General features: G+C 40.9%; 1 protein-coding gene across 2 annotated transcripts in view; it reads right to left on the reverse strand.

Moving 5' to 3' along the window:
• The window catches only part of ADAM22 (ADAM metallopeptidase domain 22), a 1,128,810-nt gene that overhangs the window by 171,660 nt on the left and 938,906 nt on the right, over positions 1-18,244 (reverse strand). The window lies entirely within an intron of this gene.

The following is an 18,244-nucleotide window of genomic DNA, read 5'->3' on the forward strand; positions in this document are numbered from 1 at the left end:
ATTAAAGGTACTTCCAAAGTCTTAAACTACCTTAATACATATACGTCCCCCCTAAAGTCTGCCCTAGGTGCCCCAAGGGTAGGGTGCAACTTTAAAATAAGCAGGGATATTATAAAAGATGTTGTATATGCCCTGGTGAGGAAAAAACTGAGAACTCTGTTTTTCAGCAATGTTGTACATTAGCTTAATAGACTAACATGGGAATACTTTATGAAGTATAACTATTGGCAGGAGTGAGCTGAAATATTATTTCAAATACTTAAAAGAATAGTTATGATAAATCCAGCAACTTGCCACAGGTAGATTTACTATAACTATTACAAAACAAAGTTACAGAACTTGCAAATCCAGCCTTCTAGCAGCCTCTCCTGATGGGCCAGCCTTCGACAAGCTGAACCAAACTACTGTAATAAGGTGTGAAGTGGCCTGCATAGAGACAAAGGACAACTAGTTGGAGGAGATCTGCAGCTGTAGAGCAAAACGGCAGGATGGGGTGGAGTAGCCAAAGTAGTCTTCAAAGAGGGAATGACAGGTAGGACTGGATACAGGCTCATCCCCGCTTTCTGCAACCCCAGCCTGACAGGAGCCCCAGTAATTGAATTAGCAGAGGGGTTGGAAGGGGATTGTTAGGGAAAGTTAGCCACGCTCTCCATGAGAGAGTTTCTCTATTTTGGGACAAGAGTATGCCACACTTTGGAGGAAGCTGTCATACTTCTGGGTGGTACTATGTACCCCATTGGGTAGGGGTTCCCCCCAGAGTGTCACCCAAGAGCACTGTAGAAATTTGGGAGAGCTGCCCAGCAACACAGATCCCTGCCTGAAACTACAAGAAGAAGGAGGACTGGACTGTCCTGCTAAATCTCTGGCCTGCACCGAGAGGACTGCACTCTTAAGGACTACAACTGCTGCACACATTGGTCTTCAGCCCATAAGGTCTCTGCCTTGATTTGAAAAGTGAAGGAGTGGACACCCTGAAATCAGTAGGTTAAAAGAGCTCCACCTGCATAATTTCCAGCCAGAAGAAACCAGCTGATCACCTTCAGCTGGACTTTAAAAGATTTGGCAAGGTGCTTTGTGGGAGACGTAGTCCCAACATCCCAAACAGCAACTCAGAGCTTCTAGACCCTTGGATTAGTGTTGTAGAAACTTTGGAACCCCAAAAGGACCTTCTGAAAGAAGCTCCAAAACTTTGGAGACCTTTGGAAAAAGTTTGATAAAAAGCTTCATAAGTGGACCAACCCGTCGTTGAAAGTCAAGCTGCCGACGTTGAACCGCAACCTGGCCTGAATTCCAGGTTCATCCCGCTGAAAGCACTGGAGCTCAAGACTTCCAGGATTTCACCATGGCCTCACACTGAACCAAGCTACCACCGTCAGCTCGAAACCTAGCCTGCTGAGGAGCCTCGCTCGATGACGAGAGAAAAATCTCCCAAAAAGTGACTAAGTCAGAAGGTAAAAACTTGACCAGGCCCTACCGCTCATAGTATCTGATCCGCGCTCCATCGCGGTTGGCCTGAAATTTTGACTTTGGCACTAGGAAGTGTTTCATTTTGAAAAATTCATATCTCCTGCTCCGTACATAGTTCAGGGAGATGGAGAGAAACTGCCCAATGTCCGGCTAGGTAGGTGAACCAGGGCCTATCTCCTCTATAGCTGTCTAGGCAGCTCCACTGGGCATCGGCCATAATACTCGGGCTCCGCTGTCAGGATAAAGATTAGGTTAAATCTGAGAATGTGGAAGTCAAACAAGGGAGTTGGAGAGATGAGAAACCGCAGTCCGATCGAAACCCAGGTAGGAATTGGGTTATTGTTTTGGTGATTATCAAGGCGCACTCAGCAGGAGGCTCGATGTCCGGGAGAGGCAGCCACCAGAGAACTGGAGAAGACTGCTGGCAGAACGAAGTGCGCCTGCCTCCCAAGTTAAACCTGCCTGCTTGCAGACAGCTATCAAAGGTTGAGCAAGAAAATTATTTATTGACACCTTGACTGGGCATTATATTCTGATTGTGGTTTTATTACTAGTGGTAGGTTCCATAATTACCCCTAATAATAAACCACATTCTAACATATAAGTGCTGATTTTTTAACTACACTCTGTGCTTAACTTTATTAACATGTACACAAAGCTCATGATATACATGTATTTGAAATTATAATCTATTAAAACATCTTTAGATCATATTTTTTCTGACTAGAATAGCATGGTTTGTATGGACTCACCACTTTCAACCACCCCTTTATGACAACTGAAAATATACAATAAATATGTGTTATTCTCGGATATTAATTTTGTCTGTTACTTGACTTCCAAAAACACGGCTCTGGTATTCAAATCTTTATAAGAGGTTAAAGGAAAACTTGTAAAAACAGAAGAAACCCACGTATTACATGTACTAGTAAATATAAGCTCTGCTTTTATCGTGACCACACAAAGAACACAGGTCTGATGGGACATTGACAGCATGGCTCCTTCTGCACCTTTGTTGTCTTTGTAGACACACCTTCCCCGCAAAAGGCATTGCAACACATCCCAGTGTGGGGTGTTGCTGAGGCTGTATGCCTCCTTCCATAGAATACCCTGGTGTGGCACTAACTATGTGCCACCTCATTGGTAGTGAATAGTTAGAGCATACACAAATGCCTCATAAGCACGTGTCAGTGCATGTGACATTATGCAGGCACAAACGCAAAGCTGTTTCCTTGTTTGCATGAATCATTTCATATATGCAAACAACGGAATACCAACTCTATTGATTTGCCTCTAGTCCTGCAACTCTGTAATGCATATTGGAGAAGGAGCTACAACAAGTCTATAGCTCCTTCTATAATACTAAAATGCAGATTGAGGAGCACATAAAAAGGAGTAGAAATATGCCCTCTGCCCCCATGCACCTACGATAACAGGGCCTGTGCTGATAATGAGAATGTTTCCTATAGAAGATTATTTATGTTCCTATCCAAGTATGCATCCAGGAACCCTAGCATTTAGATAGCAAAGAGGATATATGCAGATGCACGGCTTAATATGGTATTTTCTGCCAATGTTGTGTGAGGGGAGGTGCTATTGATCATTAGAGGTGAAGTCTCGAGTAGGTCTTTATGCCCATTCCTTCCTTCAACAGTGATGATAAATAGCATATAACTCTTTGAGAACCTGCAAGTAGATTTATGTCATAGTGTTCTGTAATGTGTAGCAATTATAAACAAAGGTATTTGAACGAAACCAGGTCACTGCGGATTACAGTGAGATAAAATCACAATAAATAGGCCTTTTGACAACCAAACTTGTTGCCTTTGTCAAGGCATTGCAACATGGATTCTGTGGCACAGTGAACAGTGATCGCTCATATCAGGCTGTACTCCAGGTATAATTTGAAATATGATCTCCACATTGTAGTAATACATACGTGGATGTGTGTGTTTTTAGTGTGGTTCCTCTAAAAAAAATCTGATATTGGTCTACATTTAATTTCGCTGACACAGCATAAGTATATTTTATGCCCTGCTAGTGGAAATAAATGTGGGGCACTCCTGAACTAAAACTACTCCAGTTATATGGATTTAGTGCAATGACCTACACATAATGAGATTAGTTCCTACTTTGCTGAAAGAAATAAGCTAGCAAAGGTACCCATGATTTATGGATACTTCTTTTGCAGTATATGGTTTTTTGGAACTGTCTGCTTACCTTTGCACTGGACTTTGGCTTTTATTTCTCTTTTAGTGTGGATAGGGTGCTTCTTAAGTAAATAGAAAGATCTATTTTGCTATATATCATATTCCCATATGTTAGAACCCTCATTTCCCAAATGTTTAATTTCCTTTTCCTACTGTATGTATGCCTTTTCTTTCTGAGTGTCCTTCGATCTGTAGTTGGACTTTATTATTCTATTTTTGATCTATATATTACATTTAATTAGAGACTTTAAGATTTTCGAACTGCCACGTTCAAAATTATGCTCAATTTTACCAATGTTTAGCTCTAATTTATGAACTAATGAGTGCATAGTTTATTGATAATCCAAATGTAGCTAAATAAGCATTTTCTCCGGCCAGTGACCAGGCTCATATAAGCAGCTGTATCATCTGAATGCAAATTTCTGCAGTCAGTTGCAATCACATATTTGTAAGAAGTTATTATTTACAATTGTCCATGTTTGCCCTAAAGCAAATGGTATTCACTCAGTTGCTGATTTTAGTACCAAGCTAAAAAACGTACATTTACTCCAATACCCAGCATTATGTACGCATTACTTATGTTCGTTGATGTGTGGTGCAGCTTTTGAACTGTCATTCTCTGAGTGCATCATGTGTTCAAACATGGCAGACTCATTCCAAGTTGAATTACCTATTGAGGTTTACTGACCATTCAATTATTTTTAGCTTGGGCGAAATGCGTCAGCCTTGCATTGAAGCTTTCTGGTAAACCTCTCTGTGCCACTCATACAGATCTCTGTGCCTCTAGACAGGAATTTTCACAGTAGCTATGTTTTTTTCTGAATGCCTTTGTGCTAGACTAATTTCACGACTGTGTGCCTACAGGTCCTTTTTTTGCTTTTCTTTTCATGGCTTCCATTTCTCCAGGCTCTGCATCGTAAGATTTTTGGGACCAGTGTAAGACATATTTTTGGGGGCATCTCTACAGAACTCTGAATTTATTACCCATATTTGTGGTTTTGCAATATTTTATATGGCATTCAGTCTAATTATCTTGTTGCTACCAGTGTAGGTAAGACATGGTAAGGGTGACTTGGTGGGTGTTTAGGGGACTAGTGCATAAGATTAAAATATGACCTATGCACATGGTGCGACGTTAACTAGAGAGGGAAATCAAGTGGAGAGAGGAGTGATGGAGAAGAGTTTAGCTAAATAAAATCTGCTCGGATCAAACTTCTCAATGTGTGTAATATTAACAAAAGTTGTGTGAAAATTAACAGTGAATAACTAAAAATGGGGAGAACATGAAATTCTGCAAATGCGTGCTGTAGGGAGATTAGTATTTCCAGTACCAACCCCCAGTTAATTATGTAACTCAGAAAAGTTGGGTAGAGCACTTTGGCCCACAATATGCTTGCACCCGTGAAGCCTGGCTTAGGGACCCAATAAATAATACCCTTAGTCTAGAACCACCTTTCACTATTGGTGATGTCCGATTGGCATTGAAAGCAGTTTCAAGGGGAAAAGCACCGGGTCCCGATGGGGTCCCCGCAGATGTTTTTCTCCAAAATGAAATGCCCTGGGATCGCTATATCTGGAGGCTGGCCAACGCTGTGGCCCTGGGAGCTCCTGTACTAGGGTCTTGGCAGGGGGTCTTTATAATCCCCATATATAAGAAGGGTGACAGAACGCAGGCTGGGAATTATAGGCCTATTAGCCTACTTGATACAATACAAAAGGTGATTGGGAAAATTATTCTAGAATTTTTTTTATACTGGGTGGAAGAAGAAAATATCCTGTCCACATTTCAGCCTGCTTTTCGCAAACTAACGAGTACCACCGATCAGATTTTCCGTTTTATTTTGATACATTGGAAAACAGTATTATTGGGGAAAGGTAGCATTTATGCTGCTTTTATCGACTTGCGAGCAGCCTTCGACTTAGAACCACGGAAAAAGTTGTGGAGTGTATTGAATAGTTTAGGAATGCCATCAGATATCCTTACCTTGGTTATGAGATTACATGAGACGAATCATGCAAAAATCCAATGGGGGGGGCACGGTCAAGTCACTCCTGAATTTCCTGTGGAGTGTGGGGTTCGCCAAGGCAGCTCCATGGCCCCCACGCTCTTTTCATTATATATTAATGGGATAGTTGGGCGCATGTTGTCTGAATCTGTAGATGCCCCAACTCTGGCCGGACTGAAAACTCCGATTTTGTTATTTGCTGATGACACCCTTATTGTGTCACAAACTCCTAGTGGCCTACAGCGAGCGCTGAATATATTTGAGGACTTTTGCAGTAACTATGGTTTGGAGGTAAACGTGGCAAAACCAAACTTATGGTGTTTAACCCACACAAAAGTTTTAAAGGGAATTTTTATATGAACGGGTTAAAACTGGAAATGGTCCCAGATTTTATGTACCTGGGCATACAGGTGGCCAAGGTTATTAAGTGGGGGAAACATCTTGATATGGCGGCCTTGAAACTCTGCCGAAATGCGGGAGCAGTACTTGTTGAGCACAAGAAATCCATGACCAAGCCAATCCCGCCAGCTCTTCAAGTGTACGAGGCAAAAGCCTTAAGCTCCGCACTATATGGTGCCGAGATATGGGGTTAAGACAATCTGTTACCCCTAACACGTGTTGAGAATTTTTTTTTGCGTAATCTTACTAATCTACCCAAAAGTACACCTATGAAACCACTTCGGTATGATCTAGGCAGGAAAGCCTTGGTAGATATGGCTAGATTGCGCCCATTATCATATTGGCGACGGCTATGGATAACCCCCAAACTTGCCCTTTATGCCCAGTGTTTTTTGGATGTAATCAAAAACAACCACTTTCATAAGATAATCTGGTTAAAGGATCTTTCCAAAAATCTAGTGGAAATGGGCATGAAGGGGTTGTGGGAGAACCCAGAAGTAGCCCTTTTTCCCTCGAAGGTAACACTAAAAGAAAAATACTGGGAAATGATTGTGTATAGAGACTGGAATACTGCTGTTCCCTCCTCAATGGAGGGTCGTTTTCTTGAGTGTAAAGTTGTGCCTAAATTAGAGCCATATTGGGATGGTATCACAAAGCCAGGAGATAGAAAGCTCTACTTCCAGCTTAGAGCAGGGTCCCTTCCAATAAGATCGTTAACAGGAAGATGGGCCTCTGCCAGTTCCAACCTGTGCCCAGTCTGTAAGACTGATAAAGAGCCTCTCGCCCATCTTCTCTTTGTGTGTAAAGCTTATACCATCCGAGACGAGTCTGGTTAAAACCGGTTTGTAGACTCCTAGGCACAAGGGATAGTACGGTGGCATTAAGGTTAATTTGCCCCAGTACATTACATGTTTTTTCATATGCAGTTGCAAAATATTTCGGATGGGCCTGGGCGATTAGAAAAAAATCTCTTCCGTGATTAAATCAATCCCATGTAGTATTGTAATGATTTTAGAATTGTTAAACATTAATTGAACCAGTGCCTTGTGTATATAACTGAGTTTACAAAGACATGATCTTAGAGATTGTTTTAAAAGTGTAATAGTATTAATCTGTTTTAAGTGGTTTCCTTTTAAGTATATGTGCCACCCAGTCAAGGTTAATTTAACTGGACTGATACTATCAAATGGAATGTTTTAATGTCTATGCTTTTATGAGTGTTTTTAAATCTCGAATAAAGCAACTTTGAACTTTGAATTTTATTTCCAGTACTTTTCCAGTAGGCTGCAAATGTGAATGATTAATGTAGAAATAACAGCCAAAAGAAAAATAATGTTAGAAGCTATGAGTTTTAAAAGAGATATTTTCTCTTTGCAGTAACTGTCCAAAACTGTGCACATAACGAGTAGAGAAATGCAAAGCAATAATGATGGAGTTTTGTTGTGCTTTGATATTTACTTGTGCATTTGTTTTTCCTAGAGAAAAAATCACACTTTACTGTTCTGCAGACAAGGCCTCAGATTTTCTGTCTAGGTTTAATTTGATTTCTAAAACGTAGGCTGCAAAGAAATGCATTTTGTCCTTCGAGAGTTCCTGATGATGGCCATGGTTGTGCGGAGGAAGTAATGAATGTTATTAATGGAATTTCCTTGCCGACCGGAGAAAATGTTCCCTGGACAATCGTGTTTGATAAAATGTTACAGCGAGCTATGTGCAAGCTGTGGAAGAAATTATTGGAGTTTCCTCTGCTGAAGGCTGATGGCTTGGTTTCCTAAAGACAAAGGACCTGTTGGGAGTCAGGTGCACTGAAAGTGGAGTGATCAGACACTCCCTGCTCTAGCCCAATCAGAATTCTGGATTTTTGTGTTGTGATACATGAGGCGGTGGGTCTTTAGTGAATGATGGTATTATTACTAGTGTTAGAATTGTTGGCAGCGGTGCTTCTTATTTCAAGAGGAGAGTGCCTTGTTGTTGTTTCCCCTTACTTAACTGGCTGGCTGTTGTTCTGCTGATCCTGACTCTTTAACTTTGCTCCTCATACCTTCGTGAGGGTGCCCAGCTTACTCTTAAGGCCGGATAGAGGCTTTCCATACTATAAGTATTTTATGCTATAATTATTCCTAGGTTGTATGATATTCCGTATTTGCATTTATCTTATTTGCAAATGTTCTTTTGTCTCTTCACCTAGCCATTTACTCATGGCTCGTTGTGAGATGTATTATGGATTACTGTAGTAATGTTTCTCTTGTGTGAAGATCTATGATTCAAGCTGTATTGTACTTGATGAGCATTCAGAATTACTTTAAAATTAGATAAAAGCATATTGATCAGTAATCAGAGTTTGTCATTATTAATGTTACTTAATTTTAGTGTTTGAATTACATTCTTGTTTAGGTCCTCATAAATTACGATTCTGTCTATCTTTTGCCAATCCCTATCAACTCTCAAAGGTCCATCGGGGAGAGAGGACCTTCAAATATGATGAATATAGATAACCTGTTTTGGTAACATTCATTATAAAATTACACTGCGGTAGGGACTGGTAAGGTGTTGAAATTGGTTCCTGATGATAAAATCTGGCAAAGCCCCTTTCCGCTGCATCAGGGGTTAGTAGAGAATGGTGAGTTGTAGGGGTGAGGGCGAGGGAGAGCAGTGGGGTAAAGAGAGGTGAGCTTCAGGTAGAGAAGTGTAGTACATAGAGGTAAGAAGAAAAAGGAGCACTGAGTTACAGATAGGTGGGTGATGAAGAGACATAGTTGAGGTGGGAGATGGATGCAGAGACAAGGAGAGAATGGTGAGGTAGAAGAGGGAAGATGAAGCATGGAGAGAGACATGAGACAAAGATCAGTGTGCTAGTGAAACAGTCAGTGTAGCATATGTTAATCTGTTGGCTTCTATGGACCCCCACTGAATCATTCTTTGAATCTAGGGATCCCTGCTGAGTCATGACTCAAAGCCTGGGGATCCCTGGGTATGTTTTTCCATGATTTAAACCATAAAACAATACACAAAAAATACACAAACAAGCATTTGTCAAACAAATACACAAATGATAAAATATTTTATTTACCTAAGAAATATTTTTGAAAATTACATTTTTATTTTAATAGGAAGGTTGGGGTTTTTCTAAATATAATTGAATCCACTAATCATCCATACTATATTGTGTTTGATGCTCTTGCACTGCTCCCACAAATCAATCCGCGGATACTAACGTAATTGTTAGCCCCCAATTTCTAATTCCTTCGTCTTTACAGAATGTTTTAAAATGTTCAATTGTGCATTTCATTTTTTTATTTATATACACTTCATAAATCTGTTAATATTGTTGTTTAGTTTTAATCAATCAATTGAATCAATAAAACGAATTTCGTAGTGCACCCTGCATCACATTTTGTGATGCAGGGCGTGCTACGAAATTCGTTTTATTAATTAAATTGTTTACTTACCTTCAATTATCCATACTCCGGTTTTTAGCACTCCCCTACCCTGCCCCTCCCCCACCCCACCTCTCTGCCCCACCGAAACACCCTCCACGGGCCACGGCTGATATATATATATATTCACAAACAAGGATACAATGCACTCCAGATCCAGTCTCAAGCTTTTTATTTTCAATGAGGCAGAGGGGATTTGGATGCCTCAAAAAATCAAGAAAGACAAGATGAGGGGGAGCGGAAAAAGAAAGTATCCACTGCACAGTTTGAAAAAGTAATGGAGGAAAATCTAATTGTGAATCTATCTAAACACAAATTAACGAAAGAGGAGACAACATTAATAAACAAGGGACTCTCCTTTTGTCCGGAACATCATTTCAATCATACTCAAAACCAAAATCGATTTGTACAAGTATGTGAGAAAATTGAAACTAGCGAAAAGTACATGCAACAAAAAAAAAAAACAGGAGAAACGGAAATACAAATACCGGCAAGTATGGAAAATGAAACCACTGAACTGACAATTGACCAAAAACCAGACTTACAATGCATGCTTGAAATGATGTTCAATTTAGACGAAGGAGACACCACGAAACAACAAATCCTCCATGACCCATCATCAAAAACTAGTAAACACCCCAAACAGGAAACGGGCCTCAAGAAAAAGTCACAATTTTCTCCAGCAATGTCCCTTGGAAATAAATTTCACCTTTTTCTGGAAGCAATAACTGAGGAATTGGGCAAAAAGGAAAAGGAAAAAAATCACACATCCAAATCTAAAGGAAAATCTCACATGCAGTGAAAGAGAAGCTGTAAAATTCTTAATGAAAAATAAAATGCTGATAATCAAACCCAGGGACAAGGGCGTAAATATTGTCCTGCAGGACATAGAGGCATACAAAAGTGAAGCTTACAGGCAACTAAGTGATACACCTCTAAATATACAAAGCTTAAAATGAATCCCATCAATGACAAAATTGAACATCAAATTAAAGCCCTGGCACAAAATGAATATACTAGACCAGGATGAATTATAATTTTTGACGAATGAATTACCAACCATCTACTATATACTTCCTGCCGAAAATACACAAATCATTAACAAATCCACCTGGCAGGCCCATTGTGTCATCATGCAATTCACTTTATGAAAAAATATGGATATATGTAGACCATTTTCTAGCCCCAAAACACAAAACTTGAGTTCCTACATACGCGACAATGGCAATTTTTTAAGAATCTTAACAGGAACAGCAAGGAACCCGGAAAACATCATACCAACCACAGATGTGGTCTCACTATATACATCGATTGAGCATCAAGTGGGTTTGAAGACATGCACATATTTTCTACAACAGCGTAACATATCAGAACTGGAACACATGAAAATGTTACTGTCTATGATTGAGTTATGTTTGACCAGTATTCCTCTTCAACCATGACCTGTACCGACAAGACTGGGACTGCCATGGGCATATCATTTTTGCCAAACTACATGAATATTGTGATGGGATGGTGGAAAAAGGAGATAGCCTGGAACACAAAAAATCAGGATTATATGGATAAACCAATTTTATGGGTCAGTTTTATTGATGACTTATTCATAATCTGGAACGGCACGGCAGGAGAATTTATGGAATTCTTTAATACATTGAATGTGAATGATGTAGGGCTAAGCCTCACATGCACCACAACTACAAAAGGCATTGCATTCCTGGATACATGGATATACACAGAAGGTGACCAAATTAATTCCACTCTTTACTGAAAAGAAACTTCTACAAACAGTATAATACATGGCACGAGATTTCACCCCAAGTCTTTTTTGGAGAGTATCTCCTATGGTGAGTTTACAAGAATGAAATGCAATAGCTCAAAAGAAAGTGATGCGGAGGAGAAAATAAAGGAAATATCTTTAAAACTGAAGTCGAGAGGTTACAGGGAGACTACACTGTGCAAAGGCAGACAGAAGATACAACAGAAGACACAAACTGAAACTCTAATCACCAAAAAAGAAAAACTGACAACAGAGACTAAACTGCAAGAACCGACTAAATGTATTATAACATACAGTAAAGAAAGAGGTCTGATCATAAAGAACATCCAAAAATATTGGCAATTAATAGCTAATGACCAGGACATTGGATCCTTACTTGGATCACGTCCTTTAGTCACATACAAGAAGACAAAATCAATAAAAGATTTAATTGTGCAAAGCCACTTCCGAGAAGAAGGGCCAACAAACTGGTTACCACAACAACAAAAGGGATTTGCATAGTGTAAAGCATGCAAAGCTTGCAAAATTGAAGAAAAATGCAAAATAATATATGACTTCCAAGGGAATAAAAATGAAATTCAACAAACAATAACATGCTCTACAAAGTTCGGAGTATACATTATTCAATGAAAATGTGTCATGTAATACATAGGAAGTACAATCTGCATGCTCAATAACAGAATACTCGAGAATATTTGAACTGTGAAAAACAAAGACACTTCCTATGCTACAGTAAAACATATGATGATGTGCCAAAACAGTGACTGGAAAGCGATGTGTTTCTTTGGAATACATGCCATACAAAGCAATGAAAGAGGAGGCAATATTTGTAAATCTGGACTGATCGCCCCTGGATCTCAATAATTGACTGCACTGAAGAACGTACAAATGAGAACTGTTATAATAGAAAGTCTAATGCCTATGACACAGGAATCTAATGCAGCAGTAACAATTGATGTGACAATATCCCAAAAACAATTATGTAAAAAAATAAATATAAATATATATATTTTGGTTTGCAACATAAGTTAATCGATATTGAGTACTAAAAATGTACATGTGATGTGGTTACAATCTTTGTATAATCACCTTCGATAATACTTATGCAAAAAGTGGTAAAAGCGCGTTTAAAATAGTAAATGTGTTTACAACTTGATTCATCACTGTAAATATTCACCACTTAAAGATGGCGCTGGTTATAGTCAGCTGGCCAGTAGTCCTTCCTTTACCTAGGATATGTTTAAAAACATGACGATGTCTTAGGGTCAATGACATCGAGAAAGGCTAAATGCCGAAACGCGAGGGCGTCTGTCTTGTCTGAATAAAAGCAACCTGTTAAAATCTACCTGGGAGTGCAGAAAATTCTTTGTTGAAGTAACGAAGGAATCTGAGCAGTAATATTAGCGGCTTCCACATCCGCGATCCGCACCCGTCGAAGAGTGTTCCGCCCTTTGTGGGTTCGTGTAGCAGTGTCCTGAACGGACGTTTAAACGGAGCACCGCGTTTGGCCACGAGAGGAGAGGATTGACAAGAAGCACCAATTCAATTCAAAAGTGCTTTATTCGAGTATTATTCATAAAAGCAGACAAACAAACACATAGTAAAAATACAATTAAATTACAAGATCGAATATGACTTAAGCGCAATACACATTAAAAAGACAATTAGAATTACATTTCATCCAGTTATATACAATCACAGGTGCAAAGTTCAAATGGTAAAAAACAGATTAAAAACAGATAAGACACCTCGCATGGGGAACAGAGAATAGATAATCTAGCAGTCTCTGTTCAACTAAGCAGAGAGTAGTTACCCTACTAGCAATCTCTGCCTAATTACCCACGCCCACCCCAGATACTTTGCAGTCGCTATTATAATCCAGTTTAAGGAGGTAGATTTTACAATACGTAGAGCTACCATGCTACTTTTAGTACCCAGGTTTCTACACATGGGAGCCAACCAAACACGTCTGGGAGCGGAATATGCATAACAGGAGAACAAAAAGTGACCCAACGTTTCCTTTCCTTCCCCACAGACTGGGCAAATAGCTGGGCCGTCATCTCTCCATTTTGATGTTAAGTTACGTAGAAGTAGAGAGCCAGCCCTCATTTGGAAAAACAGTTTCCTATCCATGGGTTTTGTTATTAAATCCCAATACATTTCATACATGGGAAACAGCTTTGCTTCAAGGAAAGCAGTCGTCATAGACCCATTGTTATTGCTAAGGAGACTCCTGTTTTCAACCTGTTCCCAGAAAAGATTTTTTATAAATAACTTGGATGGAAAGGATGACCTGGTTGGATCGGACCACAGTTCAATTAACCCTAGTTCACATAATGCTAGTTTTAATGATCTAAACCATCTGATTTTATGAAATCGGTCTGCTTTGATGACATCAGCAAACCCTGCTGCATATTGTGACAACTCAGGGGTGGTCCAGATTCTACGCCAATATAATATCGGACGAAGTTTGCACATTGCCGATATTTCTTTCCTGCCAAGGTCATATCTAAGAGGCAAAAGGGGGCTGCTCTGTGGGGTGCCTGTTAATTTCCGAAGGAAGTTATTCTCTGATGTTTGTAACTCCTGGAGGTTTTCTTGCCCCCACATCTCTGCCCCATACAATGCTGACCCTATAGCCTTTGCCTCATATATGATCAAAGGAGGTTTGATTGGTTTGGTCAAAGATTTACAATGCTCCTTAATGATGGTACCAGCCAGTTGTTTGTGTCTTAATACTGCAATGTTTAAATGTTGGTTCCATCTATTGTCATTTGAAATGTGAATCCCCAGGTAAGTAAAAGAATTTACTACTTCGAGGCAACGCCCACTCATGGATATTTTAGATTTAAAATTTCTACAAGGATTAAAAACCATGAGTTTTGTTTTGGCTGCGTTTACCTCCAATCCGTGGTCACTACAAAATTTATCAAAAATTACCAATGCCTTTTGCAGACCGCTAGGGGATTTCGATAAAATTAAGGTGTCGTCTGCGAACATTAAAATTGGAACTTTTACACCTGCGAGAGAGGGAGCATCCACAGACTGGGATTGCATGCGGGAAACAATTCCATTAATATAAAGTGTAAACAGTGTTGGTGCCATTGAACAGCCCTGTCGAACCCCTCGCTCGACAGGAAAATCAATAGTGTCGTTACCGTAGCCACCCCATTGAATTTACCACAAGTGCCCTCATGGAGTCTCATGATCAAGGTTAAAATGGTCATTGGGACCCCCAGAGCTTCCAGCACCTCCCACAATTTTGCCCTCGGCACCAGGTCGAATGCGGCCCGTAGGTCAACAAATGCTGCGTAAAGACTGCATCCCCCCAAGACCACGGTCCTCCACTGTATCAATTGAAAACGGAAGACCTGGTCCACAGTGCTGGTTGCTTTGCGAAACTCAGCCTGAAAAGGAGATAAAACATTCTGCTCCTCTGCCCAATCAAGCAAGTTGTTAATGATTACACGCCCTACAACCTTTTGAACCGTGTCAATTAAGCTGATTGGGCGGTAATTGCAAGGTTGGGCACGGTCTCCCTTTTTATATACTGGGATAATAACAGCACCCCGCCAGGATACCGGGATTTCAGCGCCCCTAGCGATATGATTTAGTAAAAGGCAGATGTATTTACTCCACCTAACGGTGTCATTTAAAAAGACATCCGCAGGGACTCCGTCAATACCCGGGGCTCGGCCACTGTGAACAGATTTCAAGGCAGACAGGACTTCACTCTGCACAAAGATGTCATCATCTGCAAACAGGTAAGTTGGGCTGGAGCTGTTATCAAACTGGTCCCTGGAAGAGTACTGCTCGCTGAAAAATGTAACCCATGCATCATGAGAGACATTATTATTGGGAGCTTCTGGAGACCTATCGTGACCCCATTTGACAATATGCCAAAATAGTCTAGAGTGTTTGCGATCACTTGCACATTTCAGCTTCTGCCAGTGGTCCTCGTCCCATTCTCTTTTTGCCCTAGCAATACAATTTTTATAGTGCTTCCTGACAGATCGAATCTCATCCAAGTTGTTACATTTGATCGCAGCTCCTAGTTTAAATCTTGCCGCCCTACAATCTTGATTATACCACTTTGCTGATTTGAGTGGGCAGACCCTCTTGTTTTGTACAGGTTTTAAGAAGAAACTTTTGACTTCGTTAAAAAGAGTCATATGTGCTTTAGTGATATCTTCATGTCCCTGTGAAGACCCAGCTACACTCTCCAGTGCCATAATGGCCTTGTCTGTCGCTGCTCCTATTTTTTCAAGGACCTGCTGATCTGTCTTGACACCTGACCACCTTAGCCTACGCATATTATTTGATGGAAGAATCGTCGGGAGCACAAGTTGGTCACAGGGGGTTGGTGCAATTTCATTAGATGTCCACCAATTATGTGAGACACATAGAGGGTCATGGTCGCTTTCTGGCCTAGCTGTTACTACCATGTCATTGAGAGATGACCATATAGATATGCTACAAATGACATAGTCAATGCGACTTTTATTTCGCCCGTTATTAAAAGTCATGGCAGGGACACGATCTGATTTAGTTCGACCATTCAGGGCTCGTAGCCCGTGCTCCAGACACATTGCGTTTAAGCCTAGTATGTCAGCCGTCCAGCGAGTTATCGGTGGAGAATCTAATGTGGGGATGTCCCAAAGCTTATCTTCCTCTGCTCCGAGAGGAGAGTCACCAGTGATGAGAGGTTCAAAAGTGCAATTTAAATCGCCAGCAATTAGAATGTTTTTCCCTGCAGAGTGTGTCTCAAGAAAATTAAAAAGACTCAAAAGAACCTCTGATTTACCTTTACTTCCACCTCTAACATAGATATTGTAAATATCTATGCAGATGGATAGATCACTAGTCAATCTGATGAGCTGAATATCTTTCTGGTCAAGCTCCACACATTTTACAACAGTTTTTAAAGACTGCCTGATCCATATAGTTAGACCCCCCATCAGCCGCCCTTTAGGGCCCTTAGTAGCAGGAACATGAAAATTTATATAGCCCAAGGCAAAGATAGGGTCACACGCCCAAGTCTCTTGAAAGATACAAAGATCGTAATTATTGATAAATCCAAACCAGTCTGCACAATCCATCTTGGAACATAGTCCAGCCACATTCCAAGACAAAAGATTCCCTGAGTTAGATATGATAAGAGAGCAAGGGTTTGTAATAGTCTCATGTATCATCCTACCCCCAGTGTCCTGAGTAATAATATTTTCATTGGATGGGCCTACTGAATCATCAACGGGATACCCCTGAGTACAATCTTTAGTTGAATTGCTGACCCCATCAATAATTCTTTCGTCACAGAGAGACAAAGGCATAGATTTACAAATAAGTGGTTATCAGTCACAAGCATTCAAGTTGGATAATGCAGAGAAACGATTTTCCAACCCCAAGCCCCAGTCCACTGAAGCAACATCCTTCCTCCCCTTCTTAGTCACAATGTTCCATTTGGTTCTCAGAATACTTGAATTTGGACCACTTCCCTTTCTTGGATAGAAGAAGTCCAGAGTCAATGGAACAATTGAGGTTGATCTCCGTTGTGGTGGAAAAATATTGGGTAAGATGTTAGGCAAAACCCCTGGGTCAGAAAAATGTAAGACAACACACTCCCCCTTAAACTTTTTCACCCTGTCCCCAATCCACTGAACCCTTCTCGCATTAACGAGCTCTTCAGAGAGTTGCTGCTTCCCCCATGGAGAAATTATCATGTTGTTGGTCAGCCATGATAAAGATTTATTTATTAAGGAAGATGTTGTTTCCCGCTCACCATGGGCCAGGGGAGGAACATTGGCAAGAACAAGTACCAATGGGGAAGCTTTGACTACGAGCTCGAAAGTCCCTTTTTCAGTGATTGGGTCATCAACAACAGGAGCTGGGATGGAGGCATTAGAGGGATCACCAGGGAAACTACTCTTGGGTGCCATTTGAGGGTTTGAAACAGGGGTAGGGATTAATTCACTGTTAGCTACAGTGACTGGTTTGCTCAGAGTAGCCTCAATCCTAGTGGAAACATTTTCTGGGATTTTACCTATCTCACCCAAGGTTTTTTCTAGTAGACCTTCTAGTTGGTTAACCTCAGAGGTTAACTTATCTATTTTACTGACCAGAGGTTTAACCACACCTTTAATTTTGTTATCCATCAGAGCCAGTAGTTTGTTAAATTGGGCATTTGAAAGTGTAACATAAGCCTCGTTAGACAAATCAGACTCTTCTTCCTCTGAGTGTTTCCTCGGGGGGTTTGCTACTCTGTTCTTGGCTGACCTTAAACACTCCTGTTTCCCCGGAACTAAAGTGGGAGCTGGAGGGGAGATTAAGGGCTCGTTACTAGTGGGTATCTCTATCAGAGCTTCATTAACGCTAAGGTCTTCAATTCCAGCAACAGTACCACTAGGCTGAATAATAATAGTATCTGGAAGAGAATCGAGTATTTCGCCATTTGAGCTGCTGTTAATCTGAAGCCCAAAGGGATCATCTGTCTCAGGATCAATAAGGGGGGATTGGGTGGATGAGTCTATTCCCAGGGATGTTCTCCTGTCACTATTGATTCTTTCTACAACGTGTACAAGATAATTCTCAATTGAGTTGTTGGGAGTAGCTATCTTTTTCGGCGGCATATTTCTCTATATACACATCCACAATTGAAAACACGTAAAAGTATAGCCAGACTAGGAAATCAACTGGAGCAACGTTTGCAACACAACAAACCAAGAGACCTAGCCCAACCCAACCTTGGCCAACCTCGGACGGCCTCAGACGGCCCGCCCTTTGTCCGGGCTTCGTCCGGGCGCCCCGCTCGCGTCCCGCGAGACGGGGGTAACGCGCTATTTCAGCGCCTCCTGGCGCCTGATGACGCGGCGTGCGCCGCTCGGGATGCTGGGGATTGTAGTTCAGTGTCCCCCCTCACACCGCGCTCCACTCGGCAACCTGACTCGAGGG

Source organism: Lissotriton vulgaris, chromosome 10, assembly GCF_964263255.1.
Source record: "Lissotriton vulgaris chromosome 10, aLisVul1.2, whole genome shotgun sequence".
NCBI classification, from domain to species: Eukaryota; Metazoa; Chordata; class Amphibia; order Caudata; family Salamandridae; genus Lissotriton; species Lissotriton vulgaris.